The following is a 23,786-nucleotide window of genomic DNA, read 5'->3' as shown; positions in this document are numbered from 1 at the left end:
TCAGTTAGGGTGTTTTGGATGAGATTAACATTTTAATAGGTATATTGAGTAAAGCAGATTGGCCTCCCTAGTGTGGGTTGGCCTCATCCAATCAGCTGAAGGCCTCAATAGAAGAAAAGGCTGATTCTCCCTAAAAGAAGAGAGAACTGCTCCTACCTGACTGCATGTGAACTGAGACATTGGTCTGCTGCCATACCACCCTGAAGGAGCCCAATCTCGTCTGAACTGAGACACTGAATTTCCCTGTCTTCAAACTCAAACGGAACACTGATTCTTCCCAGGCCTTGAGCCTGCTGGCCTATGGACAAGAACTATACCATTGGCTCTCCTGGGACTCCGGGTTCCTGACACCCTGAAGATCTTGGGACTTGTTGGACTCCATAATTGTGTGAGCCAACTCCTTATAATAAATTTCATTGTAGGGGTGCCTGGGTGGTTCAATCTGTTAAATGTCCGACTTTGGCTCAGGTCATGATCTTGCAGGTCACGAATTCAAGCCCCGTGTCGGGCTCTTTGCTGACAGCTCAGAGCCTGGACCTTTTTCAGATTCTGTGTCCCTCAACCCCTCTCAGCCCCTCCCCTGCTCATACTCTCTCTTGCTCGCTTGCTCTCGCTCTCTCAAAAATAAAAACATTTTTTAAAAATTTAATAACAAATTTCATTGTATTTATATATGTATAAATAGAGAGAATATGTACAGAGAATACAGAGTCAATAACTCTCCCAAGATTCTTCTAGGTGATGGCCTATGTTACCTTGGAGCCTAAGGGACTGAGACTGGAGGAGGGAATACACTCTTTACTGGTAACAACGGAGTAGAGTTGAGGAAACGACGTGCCTTTGGCAGAGTGACCCACACAAGTACAAGCAGGGTGAGTCAGGTCATGGAAGCCACCGGACACATACCTACAGATGTTTCCATGTAATAATCACCAGAATGAATACAACTCACACTGAACACTTACCCAGTAACACACACTGTGTCAAAGGCTTTCCATCCATTGTCTCAGATAATGCCCCCATTTTTCAGATGAGAAAACAGAGATCTTATGAGGTTAAGTGGAAAGATATAGATAAAGAGATTAAGGGTCTCAGACTAAGAATCCTGTAAGGATTAAATGAATCATTCTAAGGAAGCATGGAAAGCTACGTGTCTGGCACATAAGAAGAGCTCAATAAATGAAAGTTGCCATTTTCACATTGTCATCCTCATTACTATTATTACTGTAGTCCTCCTTCGTCACAAATTCTTTCTCAACCATGTTTCTCTGGCTCTAGTAAGACAGAAATGCTAAAGAGGTCTCTTTGTATGTGGCCTTCAAATTCAAAGCTACCTGGAAGTATCTTTCTTGCAATGTTTTCTGCCTCAGGTGCGAGAGGGACGCGAGGGTCTTCCTTAGCCTGAGAAAGAAACAAACATCACCCTCCAGTCAGAAACCTGCTTCAAAACCTCTGACTCATTTCTCCCTGACCTCCGTAGCTCTTTCCTGTTTCCCATTGTGAAACATCTCCTGATTGCTGCCACTAACTTAAGGATGCTCGCTCACTAGATCAATAGGGTTTTGTCTTCAACCTCTTCATACACTGTAACCTAGATGTTACTCAAGGCACATAGTAAGCCCTAAGTTTTTGCTTAATGCGAGTTGTTTTCTCTTCAACCCCCTCCCTCTTTTAAGAAAAACTTAAGAGTTGACCACGTAGCTATCACGTAAAACCCCCTATATCGTTTTAATTGTATTTTATCTTTGCATTAAAAAAGAGTAGACCAAGTAGCTATAATAAAAAACATCCTCAATGGCATTGTATTTGATACCTGGAGAAATGCCCTTTGAATTAATTTTTCCAACCTGTGTATCACGAACAACCTAATTACATTGAGATTATTTTCTAGCTTTTGCCATTAATTATTTTTCCTTTTTGGATGGCTGTCATTATTCTGTTGCTCTTCCTCCCCTCCAGGTAGTGGACTTGTACCTAAATATATTCATTAGTGGTCTTCACATATATCCTGCAGTTTGCTTATTCTTGTGCTCACGTCAGTCCTGATTAAATTCAACATGAACTTTGGCCTTGAATGAAAAAAGAGGCAGATTTAGCCATGTTCCCTGAATTTATGAGGCTGCAACATGATTTGTTGTGACTGGAGATAGGACACCGCTCTGGAGAGCAGGGCTGCCACAGAAAGGAAGAAGGCCACGGGACCTTCCCTTTGACATTGGCAATCACGAGGGGTTCACAGCCATGTCTTGACCTGGCTTCCTCTAAAGAGGCTGCAGAATGTTTGTTGGGATCTGTATGTTACACCACTGTGGCCTCTGCTCGTCGAGCATTGAGAAGGAAAAAGGAAATAAATCTACATTGCTTGTCATCTACTACCGGTCTGGCCACAATACGTGTTCAAACTTATAACAAGGTGACAAATAGGTTTTTTTTTTTTTTAAACTGTTTTAGAGACAAGGAAGCTGAAGCTCAAGGAAACAGAATAACATGGCCAAGAATAACACAGCTAAAAGAAGCAGAGTGGGGTTTTGAACCCATGGCTGTGATTCCAAAGCATGGGTTGTTTCTCTGCACGTAGCTAAGAAGCCTAAAGAAATGTGTTCAACGATAAAATCAAGTTTGGAAAAAGGACAGAGGTTCAGCTGGCAGAGATGTAGTGGGGGGCAAATCTCACAGCCAACCAGCAAAGCCAGCAGATTTTCTCTAGTGAGTCTTAGAAACCAGTCGGGATGGGGCACCTGGGTGGCTCAGTCAGTTGAGCGTCTGTCTTCAGCTCAGGTCATGATTTCACAGTTTGTGAGTTTAAGGCCCACATGGGGTTCTGTGCTGACAGCTCAGAGCCTGGAGTCTGCTTCGGATTCTGTGTCACCCTCTCTCTTTCCCCCTCCCCCACTCATGCTCTGTCTCTGTCTCTCAAAAAATAAATAAATGTTGGGGCACCTGGGTGGCTTAGTCCGTTAAGCATCCGACTTCGGCTCCAGTCATGATCTCACGGTCTGTGGGTTCGAGCCCCGCGTCGGGCTCTGTGCTGACAGCTCAGAGCCTGGAACCTGCTTCTAAGTTTGTGTCTCTCTCCTCTCTGTCCTTCCCCTGCTCGTACCGTGTCTCTCTGTCTCTCAAAAAATGAATAAATGTAAATAAATAAATAAATAAATAAATAAATAAATGTTAAAAAAAAAAATAAAAGAAAGAAATCAGTCGGGATGGAGAAAGCAGATCATCTGATTGCCCAAGATTTGGGGTCAGCATTACAGGTGCAGCGGAAGTTGCCACAGTGAGAAATCTAGGACAGAAAGGAGGGCACGATGTTGGCATGAGGAGTCCTGGCTGTGTGCAGAGCTGAACACTGGGAAGGAGTGGGGACAGGCCAGGACAGCAGGGAGGGGTCTGCAGTCTGAGGAGACGTGACTGGGTGAGAGTGGGGAGACAGGGAAAAGAACATGAGAAATACTCAAGGAGAAGAAAAGATGGTGTTGGTGAAGAGGCAAGTTTCAGAGTCAGATATGGTGCAGGCAGAGCCCAGGGCATGGCTCATCCTCCCACACGCTGCTCCCCTCCTGCTGTCAGACTGTTGATAGGTTTAATGGGATGTTCTGTCACCCTTTCAACAGGTGTCACTTCCCAGATGAAGCAAAGGTACTTGAAAGATAGAGGACTCTTTGGTAATAGAAGAGCAGACTCTACAGACAGACGCTCAGGATTGTGAGCTAGAATTTCCAGTGAGGACACACACCCCTCCTCAGTCATTTCCTCAAATTGTACCACACAAGGTCTAATCTGCCTCAGAACGCACCAGCCCTGCCTGAAGCTTGCTTCTGGAATGGGTTCCATGAAATGGTCGTGGTCCGCAGTTTGGGATTCTCTTGCCACAGCCAACAGTTGCTGGGTGCCATCCTGCTTTTCTCTGCAGCCTCACTCTGCTCTAGCAGCATGGCCTCTTCTCGATTTCTAGAACATTCATTTCCTGCTGAAAGATTCTTCACTCGCAAAAAGGATTTCCTCTGTCCGCAAACCTCTCCCTTCAACTTCTCCTGAAGTTGCCCCTTCTCATCATTCAGGTCTCTGCTTCCGTATCACTGCCAGCCACCTGACCTCACACCCCTCCTGCACCCTCATGTTACAGCTGCTTGTGCCTGTACAGTGCCTGTGTATAACGATTGTGTTCATTACCTTCTGTCTCCTTGATAGGAGTGCAAGCCCCATGTAAACAGGGGCAATACTGACGTAGCCTCAATGCTTAGCACGGTGCCTCAGCACAGAGTAGGGGACCTGATAAGTCGTGTTTGAATAAATGAATGAATCAATAAGGATCAAGGGATCAATTAGTAAGCATCTCAGATATGCAGTAGAGGGTGGAGGAAAAGAGACAATGGTTCCATCTCATGTTGTTTACTCCTCTCTCAATGGACCTTTCAACTCTTCCCTGTTTGTCAAGTTCCATCAAATTTCCCAGTGTGAACAATTCGTAAGGAAGGGGACAGAGGGAATGTACTATTTTCTTGGGGCTCCACCTGTGGAAGGCACAGCCTTGTCTTACATGCCCACAACCCAACTCTGGCAGAAGAACCCTGGTTATGGACTGAATTGTCTCCTTCCCAAATTCACATGCAGAAGTCTCAAACCCCCAGGACCTCAGAATGCAACTGTATTTGAAGACAGGGCTTTTAAAAAGTTATGATCAATGAAGTTAGGGTAAGCTTTAAACCAATCTGACTAATGTCCTTATAAGAGGGACAAATTTAGACACAGAAAGACACCAGGGAGGGGGCCCTGGGTGGCTCAGTCAGTTAACTGTCCAACTTCAGCTCAGGTCATGATCTCACGGTTTGTGGGTTCGAGCCCCACGTCGGGCTCTGTGCTGACAGCTAGCTCAGAGCCTGGAGCCTATTTCAGATTCTATGTCTTCCTCTCTCTCTGACCTTCCTCTGCTCACGCTCTCTCTCTCTGTCTCTCTCTCTCTCTCTCTCTCAGAAATAAATAAAACATTTAAAAATTAAAAAAAGAGAAAAAAAGAAAAAAAGAAAGACACCAGGGATGCACACGCTCAGAGGAAAGACCATGTGAAAACAGCAAGAAGCCAGCCATCTACTAGCCAAGGAGAGATACTTCGCGAGAAACCAAATTGGCCGGCACCTTGATCATGGACTTCCAGCCTCCACAACTCTGAGAAAACAAATTTCTTTCCTTTAAGCCACTCAGTCTGTGGTTGTTTTGTGACGGTGGCCTGAGAAAACTAACACAAACATCAATATAATAGTCTGATCACATCTTGGATAATGTCCATAGACCACACAAGTTGGACTTAGCTGACCTCGCTGTCCATGGAAGCAATGTGATGAGGGGAAGGCACACGAGCTGTGCAAGCAGATCCCAAGTCCATCACCTGTCAGGTTGGGACATTGGCCTAACCTCTCCTATCAAGATAGAGAACATTTGTCTATATATTAGTCAATTATTTTTCTCTTCCTCCCCCTCTCCCATTACCCTATCTATCATCAGATGTTTTAACAGTTGTTAGCCTTATATCTCAGTAGTTAAGTTACAAGATCTCAAAGGAAGAGCATCATGCAGCTTGGAGAGGAATAACATCACCTGGGGATAGATTAAGTAACAAATGAGACTGTATGCTTTGAGAGAGACTTACCATGTTTTAGGCTGTCTGAGGGATAGTTGCATCGTGTTAGAAAGTTAAATATGGATTAAGAAGGTGCATATTGATGCTAGGTTGACAAGGAGTGGAACGTCCTAGGTTTATGCTATGTCAGCCTGTCTACTGTCACTGTGGGTCCCAGAGCCCCCTTCTGGGAAACTTGAGTAAAATTTGGAAAGCAGAAGAGAGGCAGTTTGAAGAGCATCATGATTAGACACAATGAGGGATAGAGACAGAAGTGCCAGAAGGTTCCAAGTTTTGTCCTTACTCTTTCCTCCTTGGTATCCAACTCTCCTCGACTGCCAGCCTTGCTGACTATAATGATGACCTTTATGTGTCAACCTAGAAGATGTTTCCTAGATGTAGTTCACATTTAAATTGCCAAACACTGGGTAAAGCAGATTGCCCTCCATAATGTAGGCAGGCCTCATTTGATCAGTTGAAGGCTCGAATAGAGAGAAAAAGACTGACCACCGGCAGCAAGAGAAAATTCTCCAGCAGACTTGGAATTGTGCATTCAGCTCTCCTGGGTCCTGAGCCTGCTGTTCCAGGTTGCAGATTTAAGACTTCCCAGCCTTCAAATCATGCAAGTCAATTCCATGGATGGAAGGATGGATAGATGATAGGTAGGTAGATAGGTAGTTAGGTAGGTAGGTAGGTAGGTAGATTGACTGATAGATAGATAGGTAGATAGATAGATAGATAGGTAGATAGATAGATAGATAGATAGATGATAGAGATAGAAATAGATAATAGAGATGATGATAAATAATAGAGATGGTGATGATAGATGATAGATAGATAGATAGATAGATAGATAGATAGATAGATAGATGATAGAGAGATAGAGAGATGGATGATAGGTAGATGAGATAGATCCCATTGGTTCTGTTTCTTTGGAGAACCCTGACTAATACACTTACCAACAGCCATTCCAGGCTGACAACCACGTGCAGAGCCACAGCCTTCCCTAGAACCCTCCCCCAGCTTCCTCCCCAGTTCCACCCCCCAGGGGATGTCCCTGCCTTCCCACATTCCTCATCCACTAGTCCACTTGCACTAGTGCATCAGAAGGCCTGGTTACTGATGCTTCCCTGACTGCAATCTTTCACCTCCCTCTTTCTCCAGCTGGTTCCATATTGTGAAAGACCTAAATCCTATAACAAATCTTATTCTATAAAACCCATCATGAGGAGAGTCTGGATGGCTCAGTCAGTTGAGCATCCAGCTCTTGATTTCAGCTCAGATCATGATCTCATGGTTCGTGGGAGTTAGCCCCGCATCAGGCTCTGTGCTGACAGTGCAGAGCCTGCTTGAAGTTCTCTCTTTCTCTCTCTCTCCCTCCCTGCTCACACACTCTCTCTGAAAAATAAAGAAACATTTTTTTAAAATACCATAATGATTCTGTTTTCCCTCTGATACCATGAGTGATAGAATATATCATAATTTAGTACAAATGAAAATGTGCTAAAATTCTCAGATACATAGTAAAGCATTAATACTATTAAACGGTTCTCATTTCTTGTCTCATTCATTCACTCACTTCCTTATTCATCTAAGAAGTGTTTGGTGAGGGGCTGCTATAGCCCACATGTTCTTCTATGACAGCACACTTGAAATATATAAAGGACCGTGAGATGAAAATCATCAGGATCTGAAACTATGACCAATAGAGGGAAATTGCCAGAAGGAGGCTTCGGTTCAACCCAGAGAACTTTCTGACAGTTAAAACTGCCCGTAAATAGAATGGCTTCTCCGTTCTAAGGCAGTAAGGGGCTATTTCCTTCAGAAATTAACAACTTAATTACCAGGAATGCCTCAGATGGCATTGGCACATCAATTACGAGTATTTAAGCTACATTTGCACCAGGCTCACTCTCAAATTTTTACATTCTATGATTCCGTTATAATATATACCATTTGTGAGATTCTGAGATTCCCAATTCTGTCCCTATTCCGATGCAACTCTGAGGTATAATAGGATTATGATAGTCTCTGAATATACCACATGGGAATAGAATTAGAGTTTGTGGCTTACTACATGCCAGGCAATTTTCATTGGTTGGTTTGTAATGCTCTCCAAACTCAAGAGGTAAATTTTATTATCCTCACTGTGTGGATGAAGACGCCAAGATTCAGCATGCTCTAGTGAGTGACTCATCCAAACATCTCAGCTCCCCAACAGAAGAGGCTAAAATCTGGGTGACCCCAGAGTCCGTGTTTTCTTTTACACTATACCATATCACATTTCAGTATGAGGATATAAGAATTAATAAGATTATCAACCATAAATAAAAACAGAATGTCCAGGTATATTCTTAATGAATGCATATTTTTTAAAGACTGTGTATTCTGCTCTTTTTTTAATGTTTTATTTATTTTTGAGAGAGCCATAGAGAGAGCATGAGCAGAGGAGGGTCAGAGAGAGAGGGAGATGCAGAATCTGAAGACAGAGTCCAGGCTCTGAGCTAGTTGTCAGCACAGAGCCCGATGTGGGGCTTGAACCCACGAACTGTGAGATCATGACCTGAGCTGAAGTCGGATGCTTAACCGACTGAGCCACCCAGGTGCCCCTGCATATTTTAGTTTATAGCTTAGACCATGTTTTTTAATTAACTGTATTAGGCTAGCAGCACAATACCACTTATGGAATATTTTGTGTGTTACAATCACTCCAAAGTGCTTTGCATTATCATCTAACTTCACAATAACCCACCAAACGGAGTTATTATTTAATCTCCTCTTACCTGGGGAGAATGATGAGGACAGTGATCATCAGAGAGACTAAGCAACGTTTCCAAAGTCAATTGGCTCCTAGGCAGCGGCACAGCTGGAATTCTAATTCTATCCTGGTTGACACTGAAGCCCGTTCTCCATATGCTGGGTACCTCAAGATACTCTCTCCCTTAGACCATGGTGGGAGGGGTGGATTTTGTCTACTACAGTAGACCCCCTGTATCTGTGAGACGCATATTCCAAGTCCCCCAGTGGGTGCCTAAAACCCTATATATACTATGTTTTATCCTATCCATACACATCTTTAATAAAGATGAATTTATAAACTAGACACAGTTGGAGGTTAACAACAATAATAAAAAATAAAACAATTACAATAATATACTGGAATAAAAGTTACATGAAAGTAGTCTCTCTCTTCGCCTCTCAAAATATTTTATTGTACTGTCCTCACCTTCTTCTTGTATTGGTGTGGGGATAAAATGCCCATGTGAAGAGGTGAGGTGAATGACGTAACATTGGGCTACAACTGAGCTTCTGAAGACAGGTCAGAAATTGGATCATCTACCCCCAGTTACTCGAAAGTAATGAAAATGACAGAAAGCAAAACTTTTGATAAGGGCAGGGTTCCTGTACATTTCCCAAGATGACTTGTTCCTTCTTCCACATGTTCCCAGATCCATCTTCTCATCCCTCTGGATGACTCCCTACAACAGCTTCTTGCGGATCTCTATACCAGTTTCCTCTTTCAGCCTCATTTAAAAATTAGGAAGACTCACCCCATTAAAGGATTTTAACATGAGGAATTGGTTGAGCAGAGAAAAAGAAATATTTTTGGAATACTTAAATTACAATGAATGACATACTACCACCATTCACTGCAATTAAGGTCTCGTAAGAGATTCCTTTTTCTCTGCTCAACCAAGCATTCATAACTAGATGATTTTTGCTTCAAGCTATGATTCAGACCCACAGAGGATTTCATTTTGCCTTTAAACTACAGCTGACTATTGCTGTATGAGATGTTTAAGAGAACCAGGTATACAAATTGCCCCATCTGCAATTAAGGGAAAGATGATTATATTTTTGTAAAATGGACCTCGAGATACAGACTTATCTGCTATTTGCTCCAGTTACCAACATCAGCTCCAAAGCAGAAAAATAAATTTGAAGGAAAGAGAATTGGTTTTCAGCTCATTATAGGGAAAGCTAAGCTACATTAGAACATGATTCATATAAAAAGCAAAATATATACAGAAACACACAATGGGAGAGAAGGAAACTAACATTTATTAAGGGTTTAATATACACCAAGAGCCTCACATACCTTACAACCACCCTATGAGATAGCTATTGCTAGTTCTCTATTACCAAAAACAAATGGCCAAAAACAAAATACAAACCTCAAGTGTAATGAACCCCTCCAACTCAAAGTCCAGGCTTTCTCCACCATGTTACACTGACGCTCTCTACAATATTATGGAAATTTCTTTTAGAAACTTGGAACTAGTTGTATGAAATATTACTTAACCTTTTGATGCTTCAGAATGAAAATAAAGTCATGAATGTCAAAAGGGAGACCGGAGTTATTGCAGCCTCTAACAATTGTCCCTCTGCTCTAGGGTGTATTACCTAGTTTTACAAGCGCCGTTGTGTTTAAGTCTTGACAAACTTGCTTGAAAACTCTGATGTTTACAATGAAAGGGAGTAGAAAAACTGGTCCTCCCATCCTGAAAACACTAGAGAACTTTCTAGTTGTCTAGAGATGATGTCTATTTTTGTTCATGACCCAAAACACAACTCACTTGACTTTGAAAACAACCCCTTGCCTTTCCTGACCAGAAGCACGCTCCTCCTGGCTGATGGTTTTACTAGAGCACTCTGTCATTTGACATGCTCCCCGCTACCCTGACCAAGAGAAGATAAACCAAAGCTGGATTCTCCCCACTCTCTCTCAAGATTCAGATTTTGTGCAGAGGATTGAAAAAGAGGAAATAATCGGTATATTTGGGACGAATGTGCCAAAGATGTCACATAGACATCACACATTATTTCTCTAGCCCCGCCCCGATTCTTGGGCTCCCAACTTCTTTTATTCATCGATTCCTTCAGTTCCGTAAGCTATCCCATCTCCTTCCAATACATTTCTTTATTTAGTCCCCTTTTATTGGCTAGAGTCAGTTTCTGTTGCCAGCAACCCAAACACCTGAAATAGTAAACCAAGTTGCCCTTGGAAAATTGTAACATTGGGTTCCTAGGCTCCTTCTCTCCTGGATTCCTATATTTGCAAGATGTGTTCTTGCATTATCAATTTGCTGTAAGCAACTAACCCTATCTAAAATGGTCAAGACTGGGGCACTTGGGTGGCTCAGTCAGTTAAGCATCCAACTCTTGATTTCGGCTCAGGTTATGACCTCATGGTTGGTGAGATGGAGCCCCAGGAGAAAGAGCCTGCTTGGGATTTTCCCTCTCCTTCTCCCTCTGCCCTCTCCCTCTCACTCTAAACAAACAAACATTTTCTAAAATGGTCATGACTAATAATAGCTCAAATTGTATCATCTACTGAGAGAAATTTTAATTCAGTGGGAAACTCAAGAACACTAGAAAATGTAGACACAGAGGAATGAGACTCCAATAATGAGACCATACATATGCTAAGTAAAACAAAGCAAAAGTAATATATATATGGTAGATCATTCTAGAATAATCTGTTCTATAACAATCTATAACAATTACTGTTCTGTTATCTAAACAGTGTCATCCAGGACCCTCTGCCCTAGAATATTTCTATAATTTATGGAATCTTGCACTTAGAGAATCTCTCTAGAGAGTCTTAATTAACCAGTGGTCAAATCTTGTACCTAAGACCATGACAATTTATGCTCAAGCATTTCCATGCTCAGATTTATTGGAGTTTAATTTTAAACTTTAGGGACACTTGGGTGGCTCAGTTGGTTGGGTGTCTGACTTCAGCTCAGGTCATGATCTCACGGTTCATGGGTTCAAGTCCTGTGTTGGGCTCTGTGCTGACAGCTCAGAGCCTGGAGCCTGCTTCAGATTCTATATCTCCCTCTCTCTCTGACCTTCCCCTGCTCACACTATCTCTCCCTCTCTCTCTCAGAAATAAATTTTTAAAAAAACATTAAAAATTTATAATAAAACTTTAAAAATCTACTTAAAGAGATAATAGCATCTACCCTTTCACTACTAGAAGCAGGTTTCACTGCAGACTCTTTGGGGAGTAAATTCATGGGATTGAAGTTCATCTGCACTATCTCATGCTGCTGGCCTTTTCTTTGCACACCAATAGGGCAATGGTAGGGAACGACTACATTCCTCGCCATCTTGTTGTTCATCAATGTTCCTCTCTGAAATTGGCTTTTTAACCAAGGATCAGAGAAATTATCAAGTAATATCTGTTTCATTTAATCTGCAGGTGAATAAAGGACCAGAGACAGCTGTTTTCCCCGGGGGCTTCCAATTAAAAAGGATTAAGAACAAATCCACATCCTAAGCTTCCCCGATTTCTCAACATAATCACTTTACTCCATCTAAGAACTTCAGCTGCAGAACTCCTCTATAAGTAGCAGCCATATTTTGAAAAAGACTCAAATCAGACAACTAAAATTGCATTTACAAAGTCAGGTCTAAATAGTGTGAGCTCTGGACCCTAAACATTACAGATTCCCACTTTTCACTCCAGGCTTCTACCTGGATAACACTCTAACACATCCTCCTGTCCTTTGAGGCACAGATCATTCCCTTCCTCCACGAAAGATTGTGTGACCCACTGACCTTCTGATACATTCCTCCCTTGGGGTCCATTCATGCCCAGAAACTCTAGGAGTCTCTTGAGGCACTTAGCATAGCTGGCCAGGCATACTCTGACCTCTGGAGGAGCCCAAGGCACCTGTCCTCCCACTTAGGTCCTGACAAGGTCCAAGGATGTAATAAAGCAGTAAAGCACAACAGGGCCACACTGCTTTTAAAAGAATTTCTCTTCCTTTGTGTGCAGTAAAAAATGACAGGGCAAGATTTGCATTGGGTACAACCTTGACCTGCCTCTAGAGTAAGTCTACATTTAAAGGGACAGGGCAGTTCTTGAAGCTGGATAGTTCAGATTAATAAGCAGGGTTGGGATCTCCAGAGACACTAGATCCGTAGGCAATAGAAGTTCCTGTCCTGCAAGGCCAAGTACAACATGGTATCTATCTAGTGCAGAGTTGCCAAGTGGAGGGAGAATCAAGGCATCCTCAGTTTTGCTTCCAGCCCAAAAATCTTCTACCAAAAATCGTATACTGTCATGTACATTTAGTTGTATATTTTGGACTTCTTCCAATATTACAAACGGATTGGAAGTGTCTTGAAAAGACTCTTCTTTTAATGTTTATTTATTTTTGAGAGAGAGAGAGAGACTGAGTGGGAGCAAGAGAGGGACAGAGAGAGAGAGGGAGACACAGAATCCGAAGCAGGCTCCAGGCTCTGAGCTGTCAGCACAGAGCCCAACACAGAGCTTGCACTCAAACCATGAGATCATGACCTGAGCTGAAGTCAGATGTTTAACCAACTGAGCCACCCAGGAACCCCTTGAAATGATTCTTTATCTCACTAATGGATATCCATACACCACACCTTCTACATAGTAAGTGTGAAATGTTTGACGGTTTCAATTAGAAATGACTTTGTAATGAGAAAAAAAAAATCACGTAGAGAAAGAAAAACATCCTAACCAACAAATACGACATGCAATCTGATAAAATTATGAACATGGTGGAATGTTGGCCAAGTTCCCATATCAGACTGAAAGCTCTAAGAAGAAAGTGGGCATGCCTATGTTACTGACCAGTATGCCAATGATAGGCTTAAAAAGTATTTAAATGATTCGCTATACATAACTCAAAGATTAATATTTTACCCCCTATATTAGTTTCCTATGGCTGTCATAACAAATTGCCACAGACTTCGTGACTTAAAACACCAATTTATTATCTTGTAGTTCTATGGGTCAAAATCTTACTGAGCTAAAAATCACAGTGTCAGGGGGCCTGTATTCATTCCAGAGGCTCAGAGGAGGAATTCATTTCCTTGCCTTTCCTGGTTCCTAAAGGTGTCTTGCATTTTTTGCCTAATGGCCTCTTCCTCTACCTTCAAAACCAGCTGGGCAGCGTCTTCACATTNTATATTAGGAATCACCTTACTGGTCCAAGATAATCACTCCCTTACAAGGTCCTCAACTTAATTACACGTGCAAGGTCCCTTTTGCCAAGTAAGGTAACATATCAGCAGGTTTCAGGGACTAGGACATGGGCATTTGGGGAGGCCATTATTCTACCTACTACTACTACCCCTCCACACACAACAACACAGTCATGTCTGACATTTATGAAGCACCCCGGTGCTGAGGTGCAAGCTTTTGGAAATATTTAGCATTGTTCCCACGACAGAGGCAGTGAAAGAGCAAGACAAATCTTCTAGGAAAGCATGGGTATGTGCCTTCTCCTCTGGGCAGCAATCCTAGGCAACAGCCAGCCTCCTCACAGCCTTTTATCCTTGGATTACAACTGTGAAGTTCACTGACAATTGAAAATTTATTAATCAAATCATTATTTATATGCAATAGAAGCTTATGTGAAACTCTTTTGTAAAGAAAACAATCACCTTTCCAAATAATCTTTTGAGTAAATAAGAATTTTCATGCAAGGGATTACGTAAAATTGGAGAGCACCACATTTATTTTATGAAGCTTAGCTTCCTGAATGCCACTCAGACAGCTACTGCCCTGTGATGTGATAAGGCATTAGCCTCAAAGGTGAAGAAATGTTGGGAACCCTCCACAGAAATTCCACTCTCTAGGATCTTGCTTGAAACAAAATAGAGAGAGGCGAACAGAGGAGAGGAGAGTCCAGAGAGGAGAAAGAGATGTAGATCAAGATTTTCTTGGCAGGACTCCCTAGGAAACAGAAACATATGTTAAGCTTGTACACTTTTTTTCTTAGGGAGTACAATGTATGAAAAGCCAGAGTGAGGGGGAAAGGATAGTAGAATAGAAAACACAGCAAATAGAAGGTGGACCCCTACCCAGTTGCCTACATCTTTAACATAAAGTACATTCTGCCCACTTGCATGGACCATCACAAAATGAAACAGAAAGAAAGAAAATTGGAGCCTGTGAACCATATAGGGGAAGAAAGGAGAGAAACTTATCTGTAAGCTCCTTCCTGACTCCTGGCTCTCACTGGTCCAAGTTCACCCCCATTGTATTACCTGGTGCCCCTGCCCCCAGGAAGGCCCTGGGAAGCCCTTTAACTCAGTGCTGAGGCAGTACAAAGGCCAGAGTCCTGTGAGTCTTGACCAGCTCCAAGTCTAAATTCACCTTACCTCCTATCTCGAGGGGCCACCTTTGCAGGACAGACTCCGGTGGGGGGTTGGGCCCTCAACTCGTCTTGGCTTAACTCTTGGTGACTGCATTCAGAGCCTCCATAAATTAAGACAAACCATCCCCAGGGAAATTCGGCTGCACCTCCACCTTGTCCAAGACTGCCTCCCTTAACCACCAGACCTGCTGTGGCTCTTGTTTCCACGAGAACAATGGTGGTCACAGCAGCCACACTGCATTGTCACGGCCATGCTTGGTGATGTGGAGGACGTAAGCCTGAGGCCACTAGGCAGGTTGGTGTCCAGAGAGCCTTTGCCACCAAGGGAGAAAAGACATAACACAGGGGAACCTGAAGCTTAGCATATCAGAAAAGCACACAAAGTTGGATTTGATACCAACTCCAAGTACATGATGATTTCTGTGCAATACCAAGTTATGACAAGGAGACTGAGTACTTTGGGACTTCAGGGGAAGAAAAAATTCCCCCTAGGCCAAGGCCAAGGACAACATCAGAAAAGAAACAGCTCTCAGGCTAAGCCATGAAGAAAAGATTATAATAATAGCACCCACCATTTTGGGATCACATAAATGCTTCCGACTCTTTCCATGAAATATTCCATTTAATCTGCTGCTCTGTCTGGGAGAGGGAAGTATTGTTACTCTTTTACACAACTAAGAAAGCTGACACCCGGTTTGGAGAAGGTCGTTCAAAGAGCCCGAGCATGTGGAAGAGTAGAGAGCTCATTAAGGACAAAAGAAGAAGGTATTTTTAAGAGGTCAGTAACTCCCAGGCCCAGGAAGGTCTTCAGAGCCAGGCTGTAGGGTTGGGCTGTTATTCAGTGGCATTGAGGCCAACAGGGAAGAATGACCCACTGAGGAATGGCATGTGTCCATGTTGTTAGAAGACACTCCTATGGAAGGGGCAGAGATAAACAGAGGGGAAGAGTATCAGAAAGTGAAAGAAGCAGTGCGGGAGCTTGAAACTGGACAACATAACTTGATGACTTAAAGTGAATGACAGGATGGCAGGAGGAGTGAACAATGGCCCGAGGCTCTTCTGGGAGCACATCACAGATGGACAGAGAAGAACCGAATCCCTCAGTCACCTTTCTGAGCAGACCGTGCACACACACAACTCGGCAAAGCCCTCGCCACGGGACCTCACTCACCCAAATGCTTCAGACAAGTGTGAAACTTTCAATTCGCTGTGACTTAGGAGATAATTCTCAAAGATGGAAGGAGCATGATGGATCAGGGTCAGCCCTCCCTTATTTTCCACCCCTTCTTTCTAGTCACAGAGTAATATCCCTTGGCATTTCAATGTTCAAGGAGCCCCTAGAGCTTTCCACGTGCTCTTGCTAATTACTACTGACCGCCGGGTGCTGGGAGGAGCAGCAACAGTAATTACAGCCATAACCGGAGTGCAGTCAAGCCCGGCACAAGTGGCTGAATTAAAATAAGATGCAGGTGACCTGCTTCTCAGCAATGTGGTCCCATGCAGCCCCTTTCCCAGTGTAAACATGTGAACTGGTGAATTATCTTTCATCCAGTGACACGAGCAACTCTAGGGAATGATAGCCAGCCTGAATGGGAGAAAGTAAAATTTACGATAAATTAAACATGTAATTTGACATGCAGAAATTTATAGGAATAGTAAGTTTATGAGCTTTGCACTTTTACAGGAACCTGTTTCCCTGGAGACCCTGAAGAGATTATCACGGGTGATTTCTTATTGTCCGTCTGTTTGAGAAACAGGATTGTAAGAAATGGTCTAAGGTGGCATCTGAAGCAATTGTCAGTCTTTCAATGCCCTGAGTGACTAGACAGGGCTTCTGAATGCCATCTTGGGACCAGAGAGGGCCATCAGGCTGAGACAACCCAGTGCAGAAAAGGGCATGACTGAGGTAAAGAAAATGATGTCAGGGAACCCTTGAATCTAGCTCATCTACCCCTGGGCTTTTCAGTTAAGTGAGTGAAAGACTTCTTTTATTATTATTATTATTATTATTATTATTATTATTATTATTAATGTGAGTTAACTTTCTTTCACCTCCAACTGACAACTGACTCAAAACACCATGGACCCCACGAACATAAATGATAACTGAGATTTTTCTGTGAGAGTAACCTGAAAGCCAACATTCATGTGAGTAATAATTCCTCTCATTTTATGGTTTTAAAATTAGACCAAGAGAGAAATGAAAGAATAAAAAAATACATCCATTTTACTTGGTACAGTTTTCTGTGACTTCACCTCAGCTCTGACTACTAAAGCGTTGACTTTCCCCATCTCTTCAGCTCAGAGTTGGTGATTAAATCATGCCTCCCATCAGCATCTCTTTTAAACCATTCTTCCAGCCTTCAGGGAAATGCCGTACAATATAATAGCTTTGTTCATTGGAGCACCTAAATATATAAAGTGAAAACTAACAGAGCTAAAAGGAAAAATAAACAGTAATACAATAACAGTTGGGGACTTTAAGGCCCCACTCTCAACAACGGATAGATCATCCAGACAGAGAATCAATAAGGACACAGTGGATTTGAACAACACTATAGACCAAATGGACCTAACAGATGTATACAGAACATTCTCTCCAACAGCAGCAGAATACACATTCTTCTCAAGTGCATGTGGGGCATCTTCTAGGATTGACCATTTATTAGGCCACAAAATGGGTCTTAGCAAGTTCAAGAAGACTGCAATCATACCACATATCTTTTCTGACCGGAACGCGTGAAACTAGAAATCAATAACAAGAGAAACACTGGAACATTCGCACACATGGAAAGTAAACAATGCCATCCACTGTGGCCAATGGTCCAAAGAAAAAAGTAAAGAGACAGTTAAAAAGTCTCTTGGAACAAATGAAAAATGAAAACACATACATCAAAACTTATGGGATGCAGCAAAAGCAGTTATAAGAAGGAAGTTCGTAGCAATAAATGCTTCCATTAAGAAGCAGGAAAGATCCAAAATGAACAACCTTAATCAACTAGAAAAAGGACAAACTGAGCCCAGAGTTAGCAGAAGAAAGGAAATAATAAAGATTAGAGTAGAAAGAAATGAAATAGAGAAGAGAAAAATATTAGAAGAGATTAACCAAACCAAGAATGGGTTCTTTGAAAAGATAAATGGAGTGCAGGGAGGCTCAGTTGGTTAAGCGTCCGACTTCGGCTCAGGTCATGATCTCATAGTTCATGGCTTCAAGCCCCACGTCGGGCTCTGTGCTGACAGCTCAGAGCCTGGAGCCTGCTTCAGATTCCCTCTCTTTCTGCCCCTCCCTGCCTCAAGCTCTGTCTCTCTCTGTCTCAAAAATAAATAAACATTTAAAATTTTTTAAAAAAAGATAAATAAAATTGACAAACCCTTAGCTAGGTTGCCAAAGACAGAGAAAGAGAGAGAGAGAGAGAGAGAGAGAAAGGACCCAAATCAATAAAATTATAAATACAAAGGACACATTACAAGTAACACCACAGAAATTCAAAGGATCATAAGAGGCTACTCTGGACAATTATACTCAAATCTAGAGACAAACAGAAAAATTCTTTGCAAATTACAACTTACCAAGACTTAACTGGAAAAAAATAGAAAACTTGAATAAGGATTAGAATCAGTAATAAAAAATATTGCAATAAAAAAAAAAAAAAAGCCCAGGAGCAAATGGCTTCATTAGTGACTTTTACCAAACACTTAAAGAATTAACACCAATCCTTCTCAAATTCTTCCAAAAAAATTGAAGAGGAGGCATTACTCTCAAACTCATTTTATAAGGCCAGCATTATCCTGATACCAAGAGCAGAAAATGTGCTACAGGCCAATATTTCTGATGAATATAAATGCAAAAAACTCTTAATAAACAAGGAAACTGAATGCAGCAGGACGTTATAAAGATCATTCCTGGGGTGCCTGGGTGGCTCAGCCAGTTAAGCATCTGACTTTTTATTTCAGCTCAGGGCACAATCTCATGGTTCGTGGGCTCAAGCTCTGCAACAGGCTCTGTGCTGAAGGTGTGGAGCCTGCTTGGGATTTTCTCTCTCCCTCTCTCTGCCCCTTCCTTGCTAGAGCTCTAAATCTCTCTCTCTCTCAAAATAAATAAACTTTTTTTTTTAATTTTTAAATTAAAAAGAATTTTTTAAGAAAAAGATCATTTCCTGGGATGACCAAGTAGAATCTATCCCCAGGATAGATGGATGGTTCCACATACAAATCAATCAATGTGATATAGTACATTAATAGAATGAAGGCAACCTATGATTCATCTTAGTAGACATAGAAATAGAAAAAGCATTTGATAAAATTCAACATTTATTCATGATGAAAACTCTTAACAAAGTAGGGATAGAGGGAACGTATATCAACTTAATAAAGGTCATATAGAATAAGTCCACAGCTAACCTTATACTCAGTGGTGAAGGGACAAAAGCTTTGCCTCAACATCGAAAACTACAACATGTAAATGAAAGAAACCAAGATGACACAAATAAATGGAAAGGTATTTCATGTTCATAGACTGGAAAAATTAATATTATTGAAAGAGACATCTATAGATTCAATGCAATCCCTATCAAGATTCCAGTGGTATTTTTTTATAAAATAGAAAAAAAAACCTCCTAAAATTTACATGAAACTGCAGAAGACCCTAAGTAGCCAAAGAAATCCTAAGAAAGAAAACAAAGTAGGTGATATTACACTTCCTAATCCAAACCTANCCAACCCCTTACTATACTATAATGCTATAGTCATCAAAACAGTATGGTACAGGCATAAAAACAGACAAATAAGCCAATGAAACAGATTCCAAAGCCCAGAAATAAACCCATGTATACACAATGAACTAATATTTGACAAGGGACCAAGAATACTCAACGGACAAAAGATGGTCTCTTCAATGAGTGGTGCTGGAATGATTGGATATTTACATAAAAGAATGAACCTGTTCCCCTAATTGTACACTGCTAGCAAAAATTAACTTGAAATAGATTAAAGATGTAAATGTAAGACCAGAAGCCATGAAACGTGTAGGAGAAAACATAGGAACAAAGCTCCCTCATGTGGGTCTTAGTAAAGATTTTTTTTTGATACATCTAAAGCACAAGCCAGAAAATAAAAAATAAACAAGCATGGCTCCATCAAGCTAAAAATCCTCAAAAGAAACCATCAGCAAAGTGAAAAGAACCTATGAAATGGGGAAAAATATTTGCAAACCATCTATCTGATAAGGGTTTAATATCTAAAATATATAAAGAATTCTTACAACTCAAAAGCAAAAAACAAAATAAAACAAAAAACCAGATAGCCCAATGGGAAAAAAAAATGGACAAAGGACCCGAACAGATATTTCTCCAAAAAAGATGTACAAAAGGTCAATGAAAAGACCATGAAAAGATGCTCAGCATTACTAGTCATTAGGGAAATGCAAATCAAAATGACAATGAGAAAACACACACACACACACACACACACACGAAACAAAACAAACAAACCACAATGAGATATTGTCCCATACTTGTTAGAATTGCCATCATCAAAAAGACAAGAGGGAACAAATGCTGGCATGGATGTGAAGAAAGAGAATTCTTTTGCAGCGTAAGTGGGATTACAAATTGGTGCTACAGAAAACAGTACAGAGGGGAGAATGGGCAGCTCAGTCGGTTAAGCATCCGACTCTTGATTTCCACTCAGGTCATGATCTCACGGCTTGTGAGTTTGAGCCCCACATGGCTCTGCACTGACAGTGCAGAGCCTGCTTGGGACTGTCTCTCTCTGCCTCTCCCAGCTCATACACTCTCTCTCTTTCTCTCTCAAAAATAAACATTTAAACAAACAATAAATAGTACAGAGGATCCTCAAAAAATAAAAAACAGAACTACCATATATGATCTAGCAGTTGCACTTCTGGTAACGTATCACAAAGAACACCAACTTGAAAAAAAATATGGTTATACCCTCATGTTCATAGCAGCGTTATTAATAATAGCCAAGATATGGAAACAATGAGGTATCCATTGATGGATAAACAGATAAAGAGGTTGTATATACATATATATATACACAATGGAATATAACTCCACCATAAAGAACAAGAAAATTCTCCCATTTGTGATCATGGATAGACTTTGAAGGCACTATGCTAAGTGAAAGAAGTCAGACAGAGAAACACAAATACTGTATGATCTCATTTCTATGGGGAACATTTAAAGAAAAAAAACAACTCATAGAGAAAGAAATCTAGGGAGGGAGAGAGGGTTGGAGAAAGGAGGTCAAAAGATACAAACCTCCAGTTATAAGATAAATAAGTGTTAGGGATGTAATGCACAACATGAGGACTATAGTTTACACTGCCCTGTGATTTACAGGAAAGGCGTTAAGAGAATAAATCCTAAGAGTTCTCATCACAAAGAGAAAATTTTTTCCTTTAGTCTTTTCTCCTTTTCTTTTTATATTTTCAAAATGTTTATTCTTTTTTGAGAGAGGAAGAGAGAGTAGGGGAGGGGCAGAGAAAGAGGGGGACGGAGAGTCTGAAGTGGGCTCTGCGCTGACAGCAGCGGGCCTGATGCAAGGGTCGAACTCACGAACTGCGAGATCACGACCTGAGCTGAGGTTGGACGCTCAATCGACTGAACCCCGCCCAGGCGCCCCTTTCTTTTTACTATATCTATGACAAGACGGATGTGAGCTGAACCTATCTTGGTAATCATTTCACAATATACGTAACTCAAAGCACCATGCTGTTCACCTTCAACTTACACAGTGTTGTAGGTCAATTATTTCTCAATAAAACTGGGGGAAAAATAGCTTTGTTGATATAGGAGAAAAAAGAAAAAAGCCAGGAGCAGACTGTACTGAACATCAGGTTAACTAGGTAAGGATATTGCTTCATGTCCTGATGGAAACAATGGCAAATTCACAAGCCTCTTACCCTGAGGCGGCATCTGTCCAGGCTGTTGGCAAAGATATTAATGATGTTTGAGATCCGTGCAGCACTTTATGCTTTCCAAAGTGCTTTCCCATCTACTCTTACATTTTTTTTTTTTACAAATAGTTTATTGTCAAATTAGTTTCCACATAACACCCAGTGCTCATCCCCACAAGTGCCCTCCTCCATGCCCATCCCCCCTCCCCCCCACATCCATCAGTCCTCAGTTTTTGTCAGCATTCAAGAGTCTCTCATGGTTTGCCTCTCTCCCTTTCCCCCACCATTTCCGCCCTTCTTCTCCCCCTTGTTCCTCCGTCAAGTTCCTCCTAATCCTCCTATACGTGCAAACATATGATATTTGTCCTTCTCTGCCTGACTTATTTCGCTCAGCATAACACCCTCAAGGTCCATCCATGTTGCTACACATGGCCAGACTTCATTGTTTCTCATTGCCATGTAGTATTCCATGGTATAGATAAACCACATCTTCTACCCCCCTGGTAGGCCGGAACGGAATGATGCCTTGCCTCATCATCTTTACATCTTTACATCATCTGGAACGGATGAGTAAACTGAGGCTCAGGAAAGTCCAGAGACTTGTTTCTAAGCCAAACAGCCAGTAGCTCTAAAAACAAGACCCGCGGACACTGGTGAACGTGCAAATTGCTTCCTTTCCACCGGGCACTCTCCCTGGCCGCGAACCAAAGTCCCACGTAGGCTTTTCTTTCAGAAAGCGGTTGACTGCAGGTGGAGGTGAGGAGGAAAGAAGCCTTTAGGAGGCTTCCAGAGCTGGGAAAGTCCTCCGCCCCCAGCCCCTCCTCCCACGCCAGCTCTTACCACTCCAGAAACTGCAGCAAGACAGCCTTTGATTTCATAATGTGAGAGCAGCTTTAAAAAAGAAAAGAAAAAAAAAAAAACTAGAAAGGGTAACATTAACTAGGAATTCACTATTACTGTGAAACACCCTCACGTCCTTCTTTCCCAAACCCATCGCCCACACAGGCTCCCAGCCACCTCCCGCTTCACTCCCTGGTCACCTCTGTCCGCGTGCCCGCAAATCAAAACCCTCCTAAGAGCAGATGCGGATGTGGGTGAGGAAGGGAATAAAAGCCGCAGGACACAGAGGATTCGGGGCATTTGTGCCTAGGGGGGAAAGGAGAGAATGAGCCGGTGCCCTGTGCTGCACCAGCTGCTGTACCAATATTATTTGAATATTGACTGAGCCACCCAGGTGCCTCTAAATATATTTTTTAATGTTTATTTATTTACTTTGAGAGAGAGAGAGAATGTGCAGGTGAGGAAGGAGCAGAGAGAGAGAGGGAGAGAGAGAATCTCAAACAGGCTCCACGCTGTCAGCACAGAACCCGACTTGGGGCTTGAAACCAAAAACCAGGTGATCCTGACCTGAGCAGAAATTAAGAGCCATGGGGCGCCTGGGTGGCTCAGTCGGTTAAGACTCAGGCTTCGGCTCAGGTCGTGATCTCATGGGTCATGGGTTCGAGCCCCATATCAAGCTCTGTGCTGACTGCCAGCTCAGAGCCTGGAGCCTATTTCAGATTCTGTATCTCCCTCTCTCTCTGACCCTCCCCTGCTCATGCTGTCTGTCTCTCTCTCTCTCCCTCTCTCTCTCTCTCTCTCTCAGAAATAAATAAAACATTAAAAAAGAAAGAGAGAAATCAAGAGCCAGTTGCTCAACCGACTGAGCCACCCAAACTCCCCTGCCCATCTTATTTAATGCTGCCCCAATTCCTCAATGGCAAACATCACCTCCCTCACTTTGTAATTGAGGAAATCAAAGCTCTGGGAGGTAAAGTTAATCACCCAAGGTCCCAGAACCAGCTTCAAAAACAGGTCTAACTCCACAGCCCCAGTCTGGTCTGCCAGACCATTCTGTCCCAAAGACACACGCAGGTCCCTCCCCGCAGCCCGGGAGCTGGGGAAGGGGTCCGGAGAGTTCCCAGGTAGAAATGTCACTTCTTCAGATTTGCCACCACGAGTTGGAAATTTTGCCCTTGATTTGTATCTGATCACCCAGAAGCCACAATCCCTAAGTCAGAATCATTCAAGAAACGACAGAGGGCTCTTGTGATGAGCACTGGGTGTT

The sequence above is a fragment of the Crocuta crocuta genome, unplaced genomic scaffold (assembly GCF_008692635.1).
Source record: "Crocuta crocuta isolate KB4526 unplaced genomic scaffold, BGI_CrCroc_1.0 scaffold369, whole genome shotgun sequence".
NCBI classification, from domain to species: Eukaryota; Metazoa; Chordata; class Mammalia; order Carnivora; family Hyaenidae; genus Crocuta; species Crocuta crocuta.
This window is presented reverse-complemented; position numbering follows the sequence as displayed.